The sequence below is a fragment of the Hippopotamus amphibius genome, chromosome 2 (genome assembly GCF_030028045.1).
Source record: "Hippopotamus amphibius kiboko isolate mHipAmp2 chromosome 2, mHipAmp2.hap2, whole genome shotgun sequence".
Taxonomy (NCBI): domain Eukaryota; kingdom Metazoa; phylum Chordata; class Mammalia; order Artiodactyla; family Hippopotamidae; genus Hippopotamus; species Hippopotamus amphibius.
In genome coordinates this window covers 28,459,108-28,466,967 of record NC_080187.1, presented here as the reverse complement: position 1 = coordinate 28,466,967, position 7,860 = coordinate 28,459,108, and positions in this window count along the sequence as shown.

The window sequence follows — 7,860 nt, the reverse complement described above, 5'->3', positions numbered from 1 at the left end:
GTAAGTACACATGTCAGTGAGGAGATGAATGGAGTTGCCCAAAAGAGACATGTGATGATACGGAGATGGTGAAATGGACAGGGACCTTATCTATCTTTTGTTCATTATTGTAACCCCAGCACCTAGCAAACTAGCACATACTCAGTAAATATTTATTAAATGAGAGAATGAATGAGTACTCCCAATTTGCAGCTTTGGAATTAAATTTACACATTTTTAAACTTGCCACCCTGAATTCTCTTTTACTCTGATTCTGGAATATGGCAAGACTTGTTTTGCAAAAAGGGTTAAAAAGTTATAGTAGCAGAAATTCCTAGGTGGCGCAGTGGTTAAGAATCTGACTGCCAATGCAGGGGACACGGGTTCAATCCCTGCTCCAGGAAGATCCCACGTGCTGTGGAGCACCTAAGCCCGTGTGCCACAACAGTTGAGCCTGCGCTTTAGAGCCCATGAGCCACAACTATTGAGCCCATGTGCTGCAACTACTGAAGCCCATGTACCTAGAGCCCGTGCTCCGCAACAAGAGAAGTCATGGCAATGAGGAGCCCACGTACTACAACGAAGAGTAGCCCCCACTCACTGCAACTAAAGAAAGCCTGTGCACAGCAAAAAAAGCCAACACAGCCAATAAAATAAAGTAAGCAAATAAATAAATAATTTATTTAAAAAAAGAAAAATTATAGTAGCAATTCTAGTCTATCACAAAGCCTTTGTTTATACTCATAAGACAGGAAGGGTGCAGGGCACAAACTTAAAAGAATGAGAGCCATTGAGGACAGGACATAAACTGGTTAGAACCAACTAGGTCCAAGATGGTCCAAGATAATTGACTTCCACTAAACCTTGAGCCTCAGTATACCCTCACTGTAATACATCAGCAAGCTAAATGACACACCCCCAGGTCCAAGGCCATTCCATAAAAGCCCGAAAAATGGGTGGTGGCCCAATTCCTGGAAATCCCTGCCCCTTCCCGAAAATAGTTGGAATAATCCTCCTACTCATTAGCCTATGAAATCACCCACCCCTATAAAAACCGACAGCCCCGTACCCTGGCATCTCTGGCCTTCCGAGATGGCCCACACTCTGTCTATGGAGTGTGTTTCTCCCTGAATACACTTCCTCTCGCTTTACTATGGCTCACTCTTGAATTCTTTCCTGCACAAAACCAAGAAACCACACTCGGTGGCTGTCCCAGGGACTTGCCTGAGACCTGGGATGAGACCATCTTCTCCAGCCCCACTTTCTTTCTTGCAACACTCAGATGACTCATCTCATCTGAGGCAGCAAAACTTCACAGAAGAGAGGAAGGACATTCCATCAGGGCCTTGAAGGATAACACTGACTACACTATAGAGGGAAGGGGGAAATCTCAGACTCTGCTACTTTTTTCTTTAGAGGAAAGAAACATTTTAATTAGCAGAAAGCCTCTGGAATATTGGAGCACAAAGCCCCTAGTATTTATAATCCTAGTAAATTTATCTCTGTCATTTCCTCAGTGTCCTTAAATGTCAATTAAGGAGGTAAGTGATCTGATCTGGACAGATCCAGCCAGCTTGAACATTCTAAGAGTCTACACACCCATGAATGGAAATCTGCAAGGAATAAATTATGAAAGGAACAAAATGCTCTTCCTACCAGATGCTAAACTTGAACTAGGACCAATGCATTTATTTGGAATATACATATGTTGTTTCCCACTAACCTTTGAACTTCACACATGTGGAACTACAGTATAGAAGAGAACAGGGAAAATATGGTTTTGTTGAGCAAATAATCATTATTTTTTGGTCATTGGAAGGGATCTTAAAAATTCATCAACATCTAAATGAATAAACACTAACCAGATCTACTGCCCTCTTCCTGTACTTGTTAAATTTCTAATAATAATTTCCGCTTTCAATTGGCTTTTTTTTTTTAATTTATTTATTTATTTTTGGCTGCGTTGGGTCTTCGTTGTTGCACACGGGCCTTTCTCTAGATGCAGAGAGTGGGGGCTACTCTTTGTTGCAGTGCACGGGCTTTTCATTGCCATGGCATCTCTTGTTGGGGAGCACGGGCTCTAGGCACACGGGCTTCAGTAGTTGTGGCATGTGGGCTCAATAGTTGTGGCTCACAGGCAGGCTCTAGAGCACAGGCTCAGTAGTTGTGGCACACAGGCTTAGTTGCTCTGAGCCATGTGGGATCTTCCCGGGCCAGGGATCAAACCTGTGTCCCCTGCAAGGGCAGGCGGATTCTTAACCACTGCGCCACCAGGGAAGCCCTCAATTGCTTTTTAGACATGTTTTGGAAGTCAATGAATCCTTTGAAAATCTTATGAAATATGTGGGCACCCTCTGACACACACATAGCAAAATGCACTTATCTACAAAGTAATGAAGGCAACTTGAGAAGGTTCCCTAAACCTTAAGGGCCCAGGGTCCCAGAATAAGATTATATTGTGACTTGCAATTGATGAGGTATAGGGAAGGTTGCCCCAAGATATGCCACTCTGGCATGCAGAGCTGAAATCAAGCAAGGCCCAAAAGACTCAGAAAGAATCTTTGAACTTCCCCCTAAATGCCTAAAAGAATTTAAGAGAGAAGACCTATTCCTGGAAGGAGCTAGCACCATAGGTAACTACAATAAAGTATGAACTAGGGTTGGTGGACAGGGAGGAACCTATTTGATCAAAGTCCTCTCTGTGTCCCATTGTCTCTAGATGGCTCAGCAAACATTTATTTATCAAATATTATTTTTATCTTCCTGTGAATTATCTTACTTCACTTTGAAATAAAGAAAGGGAAGACCTCTACCTCATTCTCCTTAGTCCAGAATGACATACCTAATCTTGCCTGTCTTTGAAATTCATGTTTATGCGAATTCCCTGTTACGTATGTGATAAGTTTGATTTTCTCCTATTAATCTGCCTTATGTCATTTCCATTGCCAGATGAAAGAACCTAGAGGGTAAAGAGGGGAATATTCCCCTCGCCACAGTTTGCGTGGCTGGCAGGATTCGAGTTTACTGGATCCTATTCACCTCAAGACTGCTGCTGCTAAGAGATCCTGAGAAAACTGACAAAAGCCATCAGAAGATGACAATTCTTACCGTGTTAGTCAGTTTACCAGATCTCTGCCCACAGGGTCTGTTGGAAGTGAGACTTGTAAGAACCCTTTTTCTCTTTTCTAAAATTAGATTAGCAGGAGAAGATATTTGCACAGCAACTTCCTTGTATTTAAGCAACTCTTGGCAGATTTGGTAAATTTTTGTTTGATTTTCTCCTGTTAATCTGTCTCATGTCAATTTAATTCTTAAACCAGTCAGAAGAACTTAAATGGTAGAGGAAAGTTTCTTCCTCCTGATACAATTTACAAAAGGCATTTTATTTATTTATTTTTAATATTTATTTATTTATTTGGCTGCGCTGGGTCTTAGTTCTGGAACGTGGGATTTTCGTTGTGGCATGTGGGATCTTCAACTGTGGCATGTGCACTCCACTTCCCTGACCAGGGACTGGACCCTGGCCCCCTGCATTCAGAACACTGAGTCTTAGCCACTGGACCATCAGGGAAGTCCTACAAAAGGCATTTTAAAATTCTGTTTATCGCTTACAACACTGTGAGTGAAGCAATCTTAGCCCCATCTTACATGTAAAGAAATTGGACCTCAGAGTTTACTCCTCATTTTTTTCCAGGAAGGTAAGAGAAAACACAGAGGCTGCTTTTTTCCCCAGAGTGTTGATGGCAAGGGGGAGGGAAATCAAAGCCTGGGTCCTGTCCAAGAGGGACTCTAAGGAGAAGCCTCTGCATCTCAAAGAAAATGGGGCCCCAGAGAGTTATACCTCTCCCCATCTGCAAGGGCTGCAAGAAAATTGTGTTGTTGCTGAGCCCCAGGTCAGAGAGGAAAAGACTGAAAAGTTGTAACATGTTACACTCACATTTGCAGCCTGCATTCACATCCTTGAATTTTGTTGGTCCAAAAAGTTGCAACTTCTGAATTCATTTTTTAATTAATTTACTCTGTATTGAAGTGTAGTTGATTTACAATGTTATGTTACTTTCAGGTGTACAGCAAAGTGATTCAGACATATATATATATATGTTCAGATTCTTTTTCCGTATAGATTATTACAAAATATTGAGTATATAGTTCCCTGTGCTATACAGTAGGTCCTTGTTGTTTATCTAGTTTATATATAGTAGTGTGTCTATGTTAATCCCAATTTCCTAATTTATTCCTACTCCCTCCCCGAATTTATTTTAAAATGGTCCCAAATTGTCAACGCCTTTGAGCACCTGGCAGAATTAAATGTATATTCTCCCTGGAGGAAAACACCTCCATCCTAGACCACAAAAGATCCCACATATAATTTTTCAAATATATGAGCAGCACACAGTCAAGTACAATCAAGCACACAAACAAGGCACCATGAGCAAGAACCTTTAAAACAACAGAATAAATAGACAACATAAAAAAGACTTTCACAGACTTCTGATGTCTGAATTATAAGAGCCAGGCTATAAAACAATTATGCCTACTATATTGTTGTTGTTTTAATAGCTGGGATAGAGATATTAAAAAAAAATTTCTGGAGAAAGCTCACTTCTGACTGGAGGAAAAAAAATAAGGAACAGGAAAGTATAAAAAAGCGCCTAATATATCTGAAGAAGAAACAAAAAGAATGTCTATAAACAAAAATTGCAATAACCAAAATTAAGTACTCAGTAAGAGATTAAATATAATTGAATATACCATAAAGGAACTAAAAATAAGCCAGAAGAAATTACCCAGAATGTCACATGAAAGGTAAAAATATGAAAAATATGAGAATTAGGAGACAATGAGGATAGAAATAAAAGGTCTGATGTATGTTCCACTGAAGCTCCAGAAGGAGGAGACAGAATGATTGATATGCCTCTTATATCTCTTTATTTTTATTATAAAATTATTTAAACATACATGAAAGAAAAAAATAGAATGGTACTATAAACCCCATATGCTCATCATCCAGATCCCACAATTATCAAGATTTTACCACATTTCTTCATTTTCTTTCTTTGTGTCTTTCTTTGTTGGTGCATTTTAAAGCAATTCCCAGAGTTCATATAATTTTGCCCCTAGAGGCAATATTTGAATATCGAGTGGCTGAGAATTTTCCAAAACTGATAAGATACTATCCAAACAGATTCAAAATTTTCAACCATTCCTCAGCAGAGTAAACAAAAAGAAATTCACATCGGGTATTCTGTCTTGGTATTCTGTGACTTGTGCAAAAGTCACAGAATACCAAGACAAAGGCAAACTCTGAAAAGTAACCCAGGAATTACATAATTTTCCCAAAGCCATGTAGCCTCCTTTAGTTCTAAATTCAGCATCCTTCCTCAATACTACCTTAAGCTTCTGTACTCTAAGCCCCTTGCTCACGCACCAGAGGGTTGATATATTATAGCCTCCTTCAGTACTGGGACCAGAAGAACTAACACCCAATCTTCACTGGTCAGTTTTTATTTAAGGATTAAGACTAGGCAGAGATTTTAGAGCTCAGTGACTTTGTGTCTTCATTTTATAGATGAGAAAAGTGAGTCTAAAGTGAAGAAATATGTTGAGGATCCCACAGCTAACATATTATGCCTGGATATCCAGGAAGCTTATGTTTGTAATGAAAACTGCTAACCATGTTCAAAATTTCTGGAGAGAGCTTAGCCGTGAGGAAGAAATTTTTAAAAGATGGGAAAAAATATTCCATGTGTTTGGGGAAAGTTAGGCTGTGTAAATATTTCTCTCTTTAATTTCCTAATGAGAGAAAGGAATTGGATTTTTTTTAAAAAAACAATTGACACTGTAAAAAAAAAAAAAGAACAAGTTTGATTTGATGCAAAAGCCATGGGATAACTGACCCAAAGAAAGTGTGGAGGAAAGAGAAATTCTCCACATTTTAGAATATAAATGAGTAACTGGGTACTATTTGGGGTGCAGTGGGTGGGCACATATTACTTAAATAAGGATTACTATGTACAAAGAAAGCATTTTATTTTATTTATTTATTTTTAAATTTTTATGTATGTATGTGTGTATGTATATGTATTTTGGCTGCGTTGGGTCTTCACTGCTCTGCACAGGCTTCCTCTAGTTGCAGCAAGCAGAAGCTACTCTTCATTGCGGTGCATGGGCTTCTTATTGCAGTGGCTTCTCTTGTTGCAGAGCATGGGCTCTAGGCAACTGAGTTTCAGTAGTTGCAGCACGTGGGCTCAGTAGTTGTGGCACACGGGTTTAGTTGCTCTGCGGCATGTGGAATCTTCCTGGACCAGGGATCAAACCTGTGTCCCCTGCATTGGCAGGCAGATGCTTAACCACTGAGCCACCAGGGAAGTCCGGAAGAAAGCATTTTAGAAAGCATAAATCATTATTTACCCTTGTAATAAATAATTAATTACATTAAAAAATGAAAAGCAGTCAAAGAAGTAAATGAATGCTGTCCCCCTGGGAAGGTTAGGGGCAACAAAGAATTGGTAGGATAAAAGCCACTAACAGCTGAGGGTTAAAGGAGATTTGAGAGAAGACAACAAAGTGACATTTAATTACAGCCTAGTCCAGACGTTGTTGGAAAGTGTGAGCTGTATAGAACATTTTAATCAAACTTGGGATAAAAGATCAGGATTCAATGATTGATGAGTTGAAGATTCACCAAAAATTTATCAGCATTTTCTAAAGCAATGTTTTTTCAACTTTTTGAAAGTTACACATTCGTGTTATAGAAATTTCAGAAAATATTGAAATATATGTACAACAAAATAAAAATCATCAATAGTTCGGTAACAAAGAATTAACCGTTGGTGATGTATTATTGTTTCTTTCTCATGTTTCTCCCATGTACATAAATATGAGTTTTACAACTATCACCGATAAATGTCATCACTCATAAATCTTTGAAAACAATTTTATTTCCTTTGACTGAATCCCTAGAAGAGAGGTAATAAAGGTATAAAATAGCAGAGTTGTTAAGAGATTGGGGCTTTTAGTCAAACAGATTTGTGTTTGAATCCCAGTTTTGCCACTTATGAGCTTGGCCTTGTAACCTTGCTCTACTTATGTAACTTTTCTAGGTCTCAACTATCGCCTTTGTTTAAAAGATAGAAAGAAAGAAAAGAAAAAAAAAGTGAAAAGGAAAGAAAAAGAACAAAAAATTTGAAAAAAAAAAGTGAAAAATGAATCTACTGCCTAAGTTCATAGTAAGGATTAAAATAATGGTATGAATGTACAGCTCCTGAGAAACAGTAAGGGATCAATAAAGAATTGTTATTGTTGTTGTTGTATAACATGACTACAGGGGCTTTTATTGCTTTTTGTGTACTTTAAAAAATACTTTTGTATATCTTCTAAATTAAAAAGCATCTATTGCTGCTATTACATACAAACTCTTACTGTTTTTAAAAGATAATTCTACTTCTTTAAGTCGTATTTCCTTGTCTTTGTTTTTCTCTCTCTGCAGCACAAAAGTAAGACCCTAGAAATCTTTCTGGTTTCAAGACTTGTGTGCTAAGTATGTGCAGAGAACTTTGCAGTTGTGTGCCAAGGGCAGGGCAGGGGGTGTGGCTGGCTCTGCTGCAATAATACAGTGCATTGTCTGGAGAGAATTTTAAAAACCACTCAAGCCTAGTCTGTCTGCTTTTTATTATCATCATGTGCTCACAATTTTCAACAATGTTGGTGATAAAATGCTCTTCCCTAAAACGTCTTTGGTTGGTCTATCTTCTGCTGAGTCTTAATAATATGTATATATATTATATAATATGTATATATGTGCATGTATATAAACATAATTATGTAAGTTTATTATAGAGTATATGTATATAATACTTATTACACAATATGTATACGTGT